The sequence below is a fragment of the Desmodus rotundus genome, chromosome 5, assembly GCF_022682495.2.
Source record: "Desmodus rotundus isolate HL8 chromosome 5, HLdesRot8A.1, whole genome shotgun sequence".
NCBI lineage: Eukaryota > Metazoa > Chordata > Mammalia > Chiroptera > Phyllostomidae > Desmodus > Desmodus rotundus.
Genome location: NC_071391.1, coordinates 19,091,249 through 19,104,927, shown reverse-complemented (window position 1 = coordinate 19,104,927; position 13,679 = coordinate 19,091,249).

Here is a 13,679-nt window from a genome sequence, read left to right as displayed (position 1 = left end):
CATTTATGCTGTAGAAGTGATAAAATATGTGAGTGAAGGTGCCCATGAAAGGCTCTCCCTGTGGCAGTATTTGTAATGTAATGTTGCGTAATATGTTAAAATTGTGTAAACATTTATCAGGAGGTGAGTGATTAAATAAACTATAGGACATCAATATTATGAAATATTATATTTATGAAAATGGAGTTTATGCTATTGAGGCTAACATAGAAAATTAGGCTACCATAGAAAAACTGTAAATAAAAAACTGTAAATCCCAGAAAATACATAATTCAGCTTAGGTTTTAATTACATGTGTATGTAGTTAAATTTATTATATATATATTTAATGAGATTGATATACATATAAAATAAATATAAGAGGAGGAGTGGGATTTCAAGAAGAATGTTCACTTTTTAAACTCTTGGTGTTTGTGTTTGATAGTAATATCATCATATTGGATCCTTAAGGGATTTTGTTTACTTTTCAAAGGATTTTGTTTTAGTTTTTAATATTATTTTGAAGAAATTTTCAACTTTTAAATTTGATTTTGGACAACAATTACATGTGTTATCACCAAAGGGAATGTTATATTGGACATTATATTATATTGGACATTATGAAAAATAAATATGATCAAAAATAGCCCTCTAGTTAGGACAGATTTCTTTCTGCTTGGAAACACCACCAATCCGTTACTGCCCTTGGATGGCCAAAGCGAACACAATCACCTAAAAAATTATTTCAATCACATTTCTTCCAGAAAATAACCTTTCAGGATTCTCCTTTGAAGTTCTATTTTTGGCAGTTATCCACTGCCGGAGTCTCTGCTTCATGGGCTGCAGAGATGGGTTTGTCTTCTGTTATATATGAAGAACATGAACTTTTCCATTCCTTCTCCAGGATGTTTAAGTTTCCAAGTGCTTGAATGATTTGCTTACCTACCACACCATGGGGGTTTGGTAATCACTGAAGGCAGGCCCGTGGCTGGTGAATGAAGATCTGCCAAGGATTTATTAGTGCTATGGAATAGCAACGTCATAGTTGTGGCTGAGTGACCATGTCCCTTACAAATATCTACTTAGCGGTAGTTTTGTGGCAAAAACAACTCATAAACAGAAGCTTTCACTTTCTTTAAGCCCAGTTTGAAATTATTTAGTTAAAATTGTAGCTCAAAAACTTGAGTTTAATTAAGATAAATTTGTGTTTTATCTTTTTTTGTTGTAGTGTCTCAATGACATCAAAACCTCACTTAAAAAATATTTTTAGAGAGAGGGAAAGGGAGGGAGAGAAACATCAACATGTGGTTGCCTCTCATGTGTCCCCTACCGGGGTTGAGGGGACCTGGCCTAGCACCCTAGGCATGTGCCGTGACTGGGATTCCAACCGGCAACCCTTTGGTTTGCAGGCCTGTGCTCAATCCACTGAGCTACACGAGCCAGGGTGTTAAAACCTCATTTTGAAGTACTTCAAGCATTTCATGCTTGAAATAATCCAGAGTTTTGTGATATTCTGATATAACAAAAAAGTGATGTATTTTGAAGAATGGCACAAAAGAGGTTGTATTTGTAAAATCGTGACAAGACAAAGAAGGCCCGTGGCTTTTGAAATCATCTTATATTAATCTAGCACTTTCTGAAAATGTTTTATTTTAAAAATGCTGAAATCATTGGACCAAGATCTTGGTTTCCAGTTTTTGATGTCTGAACCAAATAATGTTTTTGACTCTTTTGCTTTCTGAAGTGTTGATAGATTTTGATCAAATTTAATTTAACATTAAAAGATATTAATAGGTTCTGGACATGGACTTTTTCATTTGTATGGATTCAAGATCGAGACCAATAGAAATCTAAAATTATTGCATCTTCTATCAATTAAATGAAATTAAATACAGAAATATACAAGATCTGTCCAGAAATAGTCCAGCCATGATCAATATAATGAGAACAGTTTGCCTGACATCGATGTAACCTGGCAGCCAAGGAATGTGGACTAGAATGCACCTGTGTGAACAATGATGAGTTCACTGTACTGGTCAGTGGGGGCTGTAGACGCCATTGAGTGAGCATGTGCACTGTGTGGCCGTCACATTCAAAGTGACTGAGAGAATACAGCAATGAATCTGCATCCTATTTTGCATTAAGCTTGAACATTCCTCCTTGCAAATTATTCAGGTGATTCAGAATTCCACAGCTATGGGCAACTGATGATTGGCAGCTTCATCACAACAATGCGCCCCTTATGCATCACATCTCATGCAGAGTTTTTTGGCAAAACATCAAATCACCCTGGTGACTCAGCCCTGCTATAGCCCAGACTTGGCGCCCTGAAACTTCTGGCTTTTCCCAAAACTAAAATCACCTTTGAAAGGGAAGAGATTTCAGACCATTAATTAGATTCAGGAAAATATGATGAGGCAGCTGATGGAGAGTGGGAGAACTGTGTGATGTCCCAAGATGCCAACTTTGATGGGGAGTAAGGAGTATCATGGTCCTATATACAATGTTTTATGTATCTTGTATCTTCTTCAATAAATGTCTCTATTTTTCATATTACATGGCTAGATACCTTCTGGACAGACTCTGTATGTTAGGAGAGTATGCGATATTATTGATTAAGATCTACAGTTTTCAGAAACATTACTGAGACATTATTACATAACCATGCCCAGGCACCTGAAAAATAAATCTATTATTATTAGGGTGAAAGTATAAAGGAAACTAATATTTGCTGAAAGAGTATTTTGTGACAGGGAATTTGCAGAATTTTCCACTTATTCCTTACAACAGCCTGGTGGGGTAAGGAACCGGGTCTCACAGATAATAACTTCGCTAAGTTCGGCAGTCTAATAAAAATACAAGCTGAGGATCGAGCAAAAGGCTGTATAACAGAAAGCTTACACTCTTTGAACTCTTATATGTTCTTTAAAAAATTAACAATGTAAATACATGGGTATATAGATATTCGTATCGAAAAACAAAATCTTTTATTAATTCAGCATTGATTAAGCTAGAATGTAAGCTCCGTGGGGGCGGAGAGTATGTCTGGAGTGTATCTAGCACCCCCTTCAGTGTCCAGGGGGCCAGGTGCTCAATGAATATCCAGTGATTTTGTGAAGAGAAATATAAGATATTTAAGTATTATTTCAAATAAGCATTAATATAAATTATAATATATATGAGTAACATAAATACGTAATTTATCTATGATTCACTGTTTCCAAGATCTTCCTAATATTTCAGCACTAAGCCCACATTTTTTTTTTTTTACTGTGGTAAAAGAAACACAACATAAAATTTGCCATATTAACCATTTTTAAGTATATGATACAGTAGCATTAATTATATGTACCTGCTATGCAACAAATTTGTAGAACTCTTTCACCTTGCAAAACTGAAACTCTGACCTTGTTGAACAAAACTCCACTTTTCCTCATTCCCTGGAGCCTACGTTCTACTTTCTGTCCTAAGAATTTGACTACTTTAGATAACTTGTTTAAGTAGAATCATACAGTATTTGTCCTTCTATGTCTGGCATGTGTCATTTGGCAAAATTCCCTCCATGTCCATTCATATTGTCACAAATAGCAGAGTTTCATTTTTTTACTAAGGCTAAATAATGAGCCTTTGTATGTGTATACCACATTTTCTTTATTTATCCACTGACATGTATGATGATTTTACCTCTTGACGAATGTAAATAATGCTGCCAGCAAACATGGGTGTGCAAAAATCTCTTTCAGATTCTGCTTTTAATATGTTTGGGTATGTACCCAAAAGTGAAATTACTGAAAATGAAATATATTTCCACTTATTGATATCTTTATTAATCACTTCCAACAATGGATTATGATTTTCAGTGTACAAGTCTTTCCTTGCTTAAGTTATTGCTATTATGTTATTGTTCTTGATGCCATCATAAATGGAATTGTTTTCTTAATTTCTTTTTTTAATTTTTAGTACATGAAAATTCAAATAATTTTGTGCGTTGTTTTATAACATGCACATTTGAGAAAATTGTTTATTAGTTCTAAACTTTTTGTGAAATGTTATGGTTTTCTAGATATGACATCAAGTAAAATAAAATTACTTGTGCAAGTTCAGTTTTGGATGTTTTCTTACCTATTTGCTCTGGCTAAGATTTCTAGTACTATGTTGAGTAAATATAGTGAGAGAAGATATCCTTTCCTTGTTCCTAATATTAGAGGGAAAACTCTCAGTTTTTTTATCTGTTTTTTTTTAAATTTTCATCTTCTACTTTCTTTTCAATTACAGTAGACATTCAACAGCATTACGTATTAATTTAATGTAAACAGCATAGTGTCTACACAATCACATGATTTATAAAGAGATCCCCTGGTATTACAAGTGCCCACATGCCACCACAAATAGTTATAATATTATTGACTATATGATGCAGACACTGGCCTACAGTGTCTGAGACATTGTGGCTGAGACGAGACAAATTCACACAGACTACCGAGTCCTGTGGAGGAAAAGGGATGGCACGGCCACTCCCTCAAGTGGAGAGTGCCCTGACCCTTGCCTTGACAGGCTTTTATTGGCTTAATTTGCATAGGAATACAGGGCATATATGGAAAGCTCATCAATCATTGTCAGGCAGTAATAATCAAACAATAGATAACATTCAAAGAAGGATGAGGGCTTATTTAGAGTCAGGGTCAGATAGCTAAAGGGCCATAAAACTTTGAAGAAACAAACTCATTTCCTGTTTGAACCATTATCATTTAAATTGAGGGTATTAGCAAAGCATGTTTGACAGGATTTTATGCATTTTCTCAGGCCTGACCTCCCCGGGGAACCCACCCTTTCCAGCACAGGGCTGCACCCACCTCCAGCATTGTTTTAGGCTTAAGTCAGGGAGGGGAAGTAAGGCAGCCAAGAAATAGGAGACTTCTTGCAGACAGAATGAGGAGTCAGGCCATATTAAAGCTGAGGGGTGAGGGTCCATCACCTCCTTTCTCCATGGCCCCCAAGCCCTTCCCTGAGGACCCTCATGATCATGCCTGTCTTAGATCGTCTCTCTCTTGAGGAATCTTACCTGTCATTGGCTAACCGGTCATGCACTGGGGGCCAGTCAGAGTGAAGTAAAGTGGGCAGAGGTGGTGCTCCTGCCAGGGAGATAGGCTTTGTCTCCTTAGTGGCTTAGGGTCTCAAGGTCTTTCACTCTGCTTTAGCCATGGGAGGTCACAGTCTCCGAAACCAGGCAGAGTGGTTCCCAATAACCATATTTCTTACACTGTTGTTTATATTCTCAAACCATTTTTACCATTGAGTAAGATGTCACCTATAGACTTTGCATATATGGTGTTTGGGTGATTTCCATTCTTAGTCATTGAGAGTTTTTATGCTGAAATTGTTCTGAATTTTGTCAGATGCTTTTTTTGTGTGTGTGTGTATGCCTTGGATTATCGTGTGTCTTTTTTACCCTTTATCCTATTAATGGAGTGCATTAAATTGATCTGATTTCCATATGTTGAACAATCTTTTGCAATTGAGGAGCAACTCCTACTTGGTATGATGTATGATTCTTTTAATGTGTTATTGAATTCAGTTTGCTACAACTGTGTTGAGGATTTTTGCATCAATATTCATCAGGGATATTGGTTTGTAGTTTATTGATTTTTACAGAAAGAGAGGAAGGGGGCAGTGAGAGAGAGATAACAATTTGTTCCATTTATTTATACATCCATTGGTTGTTTCTTGTATGTACCCTAACTGGAGATCAAACTCACAGTCCTGGCGTATCGGTTCAATGCTTTAACCAATGGAGCCACCCGGCCAGGCCTTGTAGTTTTCTTTTTTTGTAGTATTTTTGACTGATTTTGGAGTCAGGATAATGCTGCTGTCACAAAAATATGTTTGAAAGTTTTTCCTCCTCTTCAGTTATTGAAAGAGTTTGGATTTTCTCTGAGTAGAATTATTTACTGAAACAATTTTTCTGAAATGAAATATAGAATGTTTCCTTGATTAGCTATATTGCCTCATAGAGAATAGACTCTTAAAGATGTGTTTTAATCAGAGAAACAAAAGAGTTTGTCCTACCAGTAAGTAAACATGTTAGCATCACTACTTTAAGAGAGTATATCTCCACCGTATACATCCTACTCAATATCTCAGAATGTGACATTATTTGGAGATAGGTTCACTGAAGATGTGATTAGTTAACAGGAGGTCATACTGGAGCGATGCGGGCCCTTGATCAATGAGCGTTTTTATCAGAAGTGGAGAGGAAACCTTATTCCAGGTGGAGAAGAGGCAGCGGGACATGGACATATAGGGAGAACTATACATGGTGACAAAGGCAGAGGTTAGAGGAACAGGTCCACAAGACGTGAATCTCTGAAGACTGCTGATAACACCAGAAGTTACTAGCCATAGAGGCTTCGGAGACAGAGAGATAGAATGGTCTTGCCAACACCTTGATTTTGGACACCTAGTCACCTGAACTGTGAGATTATACATTTCTGCTGTTTTTAGAAACCCAGTTTGAGGTTATTCATTATGGCAGCCCTGGGAAAATAATGCAGAGGATTAATGGAATGGAGAATAAAATGAAGCACTTAGATAAATGGTGAAAACAGATGGGGAAAACTTAAAGGTGGTTATATTTCACGGGGGAAATTTGCCTTATTGGCTTAACTCTTGGGAAAAATCTTCAACTTGAAAAATAACTGCCCTTTGCTGTAGTAATTTTCATAAGCAGATGTCTGTGAAACAGAAAGGACAGTGCTTGCCCTGGCTGGTGTAGCTCAGTGGATTGAGCACAGGCCTGTGAGCCAAAGGGTCACCAGTTCGATTCCCAGTGAGGGCTCATGCCTGGGTGGTGGGCCAGGTCCCCAGTGGGGGGGGGGGGGCATGCAAGAGGCAAACTCATGTTGGTGTCTCTCTCCCTCACTTTCTCCATCCCTTCCCCTCTCTCTAAAAATAATTAAATAAAATCAAAAAAAAAAAAAGACTGAAGAGGAAGAAGAAGAAAAGAAAGGACAGGTGCCAAAGTAGAAAGTGAAGAGCATTTGACTGGGCATAGATGGGGTGACTGATCCTCTATAGAGCAGGTGTAACCTATGCTTTATTTTTTTCCACCTTTGAGAATTCAGTTGAATTTGCCCTTATCCAATCATTCCATCATATCCCTGTGACACTTCTCAGGTTGGTAACCTGATTTCTTTTTCAGGAAATCACTGATAAAACTAAGAGTTTTGAGCTCTCATTAAGTACTTGGGGCTCTGTTTTAAGTATTTTTCACATTAACCTATTTAATCTTCACAGAGAAATGAAGCCGTTAATATTATCTTCTCTATTTTATATTGGAAGAAACTTTACAAACATTTAAAAAACTCGTAATTGTCCAATATCTAGTCAGTGATGGACCTAGGAATCCAACTCAAGCACTCTGACTCAAGAGCCAAGCTCTTAACTACCTATTAGGGGAAGCTTGGCTGGCAATGGGGATTAAGTCCGTGTCTGCAATTCAAGGGAAAATTCAAAGACCATTAAGGTCCAGAAAATTCTGCCTTAGATTCAGCTTTCTATTTTTCCATATTGACTATCAAAAACCTACTCTTTCTCTCTTCTCCTCCATGAAATCATTTCAGATTCTTATCCTAATTTTTGTTAGAAGTTATACCTCTATGATGTGATTTATAGTTTACAGTTATTAGTTTTAAAGATCCCTGCTTCATCAACAAAGTAGCAACTCCAAGAGGATAGGAACCACTTAACTTGAGATTTCCCCAAAGCACCAAGTACAAAATAGTTAATTATTTAAAATTTGTTAATTCAACAGTTTAATTGATAAAATACACTTGAATATATATATATATATATATATATATACACACAGACACATACATACACACACACACATATGAATAACAGTGAATCTTTAGAGATCCACGTCTTGTAGACTCATCAATCCAACCTCTGGAAAAGTGATGTTTACACCCCTTCCTCTCACACTTCAATGGCTTTCCCCTCCAAGATGCTTCAAATAATGATAGCAATAACATATTAATTGTAGGATCCAAGCGGACGCAGTGAAATGACAGGCACAGGATGTGTGTTTAGGCCAGCACCCTCCAGGAAACCCACAAAGAGGATGGGCTGAGGGACTTCCCTATAAGTGCATTGCTAGGACTTAAGAAAACAAGGACTGACAGGAGAGGAGGTCAGTGAAAATAGAGGGAAACTAAGTTTTTTTTAACTGCGCCTGAGCGTGCCGCGTTGCTAAATTTGGGCCAATCGCTAACCGCAGAGATCAGCTTCTGGATAAGTTGCTTGCTTGCTCTTGCATAAAAACCCTAGTCTGTAAGTGTTAGGGGCGGCTCTCATTTGCAGCTCTACGGAGCACCGTGACTCCGGTCACTTTGGGAGAGTCCGCCCCTGCGCAGGTAAAGCTTGTTTGGCCAATAAACCATCTATAAATCTCTTAAGAGTCTGAGTCCGTCAGTTCCTAGAACGAGAACCTTCGATCTCGCATCTTGCATATAACATTAATCACTCCTTATGTCAGGCACTGGTCTAAGAAATACATACTTATCATCTGTCTTAGTTTCATTATAACTCTATGAGGCAGATAGCATTGCTATTCCTTTTTACAGATGGCAAAATTGAAGCTTAAAGAGATTAGTTAAATAGATTTTATACTACTGCTAAGTTGTAGAACCAAGATTCAAACCCACTTCTGACTAGTCAAGGATCTACCTGTGTAACCTATGTAGGAGTTTTCTGCCTTGGAACTGTGGAAAGGTATAGCTAGATGATTTAGGTTATTGGTTTGGTAGCTCCTTGAGTATATTGAATCCCTGAGGCTTGTTTGGCCATATTCCTGAATCAAACTTTCGGAACATGTCTGTTCTCACTCACTCCAATAGCCCACTCCTGGTCCATTTCTGACCTGCACTGTCTTATGAATTGCACTGAGCTTCTTTTCCTTGGACCCCAGGTTATTGAGGAGCTGCCAGTACCGTTGGCCCAAACTCCTGATTTCTTTCACTGAACACTGTGTTTTGCTCTTGCAACCCTCTGGCTCCATTACGCTGCTTGGGCCACTGAGGAACCCTTTATGTTCTGAAAGGAAATAATGGACCGTAATATTTGCCTCATCTTAGTCCTTTGTTTTAATGTATTTAAAACAACTACTTACAGGAGATTTGGAAATACTATAAAACTATTCAGTGTTTGGGTTAAAATTACTAAACAGCCTAACTTTCTGGGAGGCAGGGATATTTGCCTTCAGTGACTTATACCAGGCTTGAGACACAGTAGTTGAAATGAGTTGGGGGAATGAATGAATGCATAAAAATTAGTTATTGAGGCATCCTGAATGATTTTCTACTTGCTAATTTATTTCTTGTATAAAGCAAACGGATTGTATCAATAAATTCGCTGAGCCCTAATATAAATCTAAGAAGTGTGCAAATGCCATGTTATCTATATTAGCTGCAAGGTGCGGTGATTAAGAAGATAATGAGTCCTAGAACCAGACTCCTTGGGTTTGTATCTGCCACGTATAAAGTATGTGACTTTTGGCAAATTCCTTATATGTAAAGTCTTAACAAAGTACTTGGCATGTAGTAAGTATTACATATTTTCTAGTGACTGAAAGGAGAATATCTATAGATTTAGTCTTTTTATTTTCTATAGATGTGGTTTAAAAATGTGATTTGCGGAACAGAAATTTAAACAGGTAAAGCCCCCAGAATGGAAGTAAGATGTTAATCTATCATAGTCCCTTGTAAAATATTTGTTGGTCAGTTGATATGCAAAATAAATTTTCACCCCATAAAGATAATGCAAATAATAACAACAATACTATCCTTGTGACAATCATATCTTGCTATAGGCATGTTGGATTCGTTTGTATAAGCTTGAACTTTCTGTGCCCTGGTCCTGGCTTTCAGTACTTTGGTCCTGAGCTGGAGATTTCTCATGTAGGGTGAGAAAAGGTGGGGAAGTCACAGAGAAAGAGCACAGCACGCTTTTGAGAATCACCTGAAAGAAGAGGAGGCTTGCAGATTGCATTCAAATGCAACACCAGTTCGAGAGTGCATCAGGCAATCACAGCTACACACAGCATCTATTGACTTCAGTTCTGGCTCTGGCTCCCTGCAGAGCAGATCCAAGCACAAAGCTCCCACTGTCTTCAAAAGGCAGCTTTGTGCTTGGCTGGGCTTGTCAGGAAGAAGATGAGAAGCTGACCCCCGATTCCTGTTCTTTTCCCAGATGTGTGTACTCAGGTGATGCTCCACTAAGATATGCAAATGCTGTACAGTTTTTAATATGTTCATCGGCGGGCTGCTCAAGAAGTGGCAGTTATGAAGTGAATGTTAGATTTCATTATATTGAACTGTATGATGGCAGACATAGAAATAGCCCTGAAGTTGAACCTTTCACTTAGTAACTGATAAAAGTTAATATGAGACCAAGTCAAATACATCTTTGGAAGCTGTTGCAGAGAGTCTATTTTCAAGTACGTGAGAATGTTACCCGTATGCTCTAAGCTCCTAAGCTACATAAGAATCCCCATGATATTTTGGTTTGGCTTTAAGGAGTACATTAAATAAGGAGTTTGGATCTCGTTCCAGTTCTTACTAAATCCCTCTTTGGTTTTAACTTCAAAAAGAATGGAATGATTGTACTTAAATACACGTTGGTGTTAGGTTTACAGTTTAGCTCACTTCCTCTCTAGGTACAAGCACACTAATTGAGATTTTCAAGTACTGTACTTAAATGATCCTGAGAAATTCTCTCTTTTCAAAACCTTTTCTCTCTCCTGTCCTCTGCTCCCCTCTCCTCTCCTATTCTCTGCCCTCTTTCCCCTCTCCTTCTGTCTGTTGCAAATAGCTTTCCCCCATTCTTATATTCTAAAATGATTAAATATTACTGGTGATTACATGACAAAGCAGAAAAGTCAGCTGCAGTTAAGAGTGACATTTTAGATTGATTCTTTATAGGTTTTGAGATCCAAATGCCATAAGAAACTCTGAACCAATTCTCTAAGCCAGCAGTGTTCTTGCATGCCCAGTATTGTATTTTGGACATGATACCTTCTAATTTTTCAATAGCCCCCTTAATCACAGAGATAATCCAGACACCCTCCCCTTCTCTGCATGTAGATGTTGGTGTAGGGGGGCTGATATCGACATAGTTTTAAAACATATGCAGTAGTACCTCAAAGTCTTTTTTTTTTTTTCTCTTATAGTTCTATAGATTACAAAAGACCACCCTCTAGTTTTTAAATCTGACTAAATTTATCTTTATTGCCCAGGGATTCAATCTTTGAAGGATTTAAAGAAACACTATATGTATATAAAATAGTGGAACTTTGGAAGATTGAACATTCCTCTTATGTTCTTATATGGTATATTTTATATTTAAGTTGTATTTCTCCAGGAGTGAAAAATATGTATTTGCATGCATTCAACTGTACTAAAAAAAGAAGGAACTCAGTGCATGCAAATATTAAAAGAGTAAAATGCTTCTAGTGTGCACAGAGAACACAACATTTTTTAAAATGTGTGTGCCTTGCTGTCCTGTCTTGGAGGATGCAAGCACATTTTATTTAAAATATCAGACGTTAAGCTTATTCTGTTTTTTATGAAATAAACTCTTGGAGATTCAGTAGATTTTATAATAATTAAATTATGAATTGAAAAATGTATTATTAAGAATACTCTGAATAACAATTTCTCATGCCGCAATAGAAGGCTTAAAATATCTGGTAAATTTCTCTTTTTTATTCTTTTTTTCATGATAGCTTTTACATTCAATAGGCATTTGAAATATAAATTAATTCATATTAATTAAACATTTCAAATATAAAAAAATAAGAAAATACAGCAAGGCCCTGAGTAATTTTGACCATTAAAATTGCAGCATAACTTTTGTTGTTACTGCTCTCTGCCTAGTACTTTTACAGGAGAATTCAAAGGCAAATCACAGACATACTGTCATTTTATCCTTCAGTATTTCAGAGAGTATTTAAAAATAATTATATAAAAACTAAAAGTTAAGAAATTTGCTTCCATATCAATGACATGATCACACTTAAAATTTATAATATTTTAAAATATTACCTAATATTCAGTCCTTATTAAAATTTCCCTGTCTAAAAATGGGTTTTCATACAGTGGTTGCTCCTAAATATTTTCAAGTTCATTTTAACTTTTAAAATTTATATTAATATAGAAAAATAATGATTTAATAGATTTATGAAAAACTAGTTGGAAGACATCTGGTTAATCCATTTAATATATTACCCATTCTAATCTATTCACTAAACATGTTCTCTAAGTGGGAATGTATTTTCACTCTGTGTGCCTTTGCTTATGTTATTCCATCCTCCTGGTATGGCCTTCTCTCATTTCCCAAATTTTGAATATTTGCTCATTTTTTTTAAAGTTCATTCAAATGTAAAGTGATTTCTGGTGTCTTCCCTGATACAATCCCTTCCCAATTCCTTCCTTTTTATAGCATTCTGTTCATACCAACGGTAAAAAAATAATAAATTGGATTGTGTTTTGGAAATGTGAAGGCAAGGTCTTAATTGTTTTAACATCCTATTTATCAATTGAGTGTGTCCTGTTTATGACATCTCTGCTGAATCTAACCCAATGTCATAAAGATGTTAGAATTTCTTTCAAAAGCTTCTGTTTTACCTTTATGTTTAAGTCCACTTCATATCTGTTCTCTAGTATCTTGGAGAGCTTGTATAAGACATGTTATAACTTTCATAAATGTTTGGTAGAATTTACTAGCAAAATCCTGGACTTTCTTGTGTGTGAATATATTAAAAATGGATTAAATTTTTTAAACTAGATTGAGTAATGCTCAGATTTTTTGTTGTTTCAATGCATTAGTTTTGATCTCTTGATTTTCACTAAAAAGTTATCTATTTTAATTGTGATATATTTGTTAATATCCTCTATTTTTTACATGTCTGTATCATGGGTGGCCATGTCCATTTTTCCATCTCTTCTATTGACAATTGTGGTTTTCCATTATGTTTTTCTTGATCTTTCCTGCTAGAGGCTTTGCAATTTTAGTTATTATTACACAGAACCAACTTCTCAATTTGTTTTTTCTTATTTCATTTCAATAATTTATGCACATTATTATTTTTTCCCTCTCTAATTTTGTTGAGGATTTTTACTTGATCTTCTTTTTCTCTCTTCCGTAGCTGGATACTTAGATAATTCATCATCAGTGTTTCTTGTTCTTTATGACATATCCATCAAAAGCTGTATGTTTTCTTCTAATTCACTGAATTTTCATGTATCACACCTTAATTATTTAGTGAAATATAATTCTTATTTTCCATGTTTCCTTTGTGCTTTTTTTTTTTTCCATGCATTGCTTATTTAGAAGTGTTTTCTTTTTTCAAAATACATGGACTTTTCCTACTTATATTTCCTGGATTGATTTTTATCTTTATGTGACACAAGAAGATTTTCTATATAACTTCAATTTTGAAGCTTATTGACATTTGCTTTATGAACTAGTGTGTTCTTAATTTTTGTACTTTTTAAAATTTGCACTAGAAAATAATATGGGTAAAACGTTTCTGGGTTCAGAATATTTCATTTTGATCAATTGGGTTAATTTTGTGGCTCAAATCTTCAGCATACATTGAGATTTTCATGATGCTCTTTCTTTTGTTGTGAGATGCCTTAAAT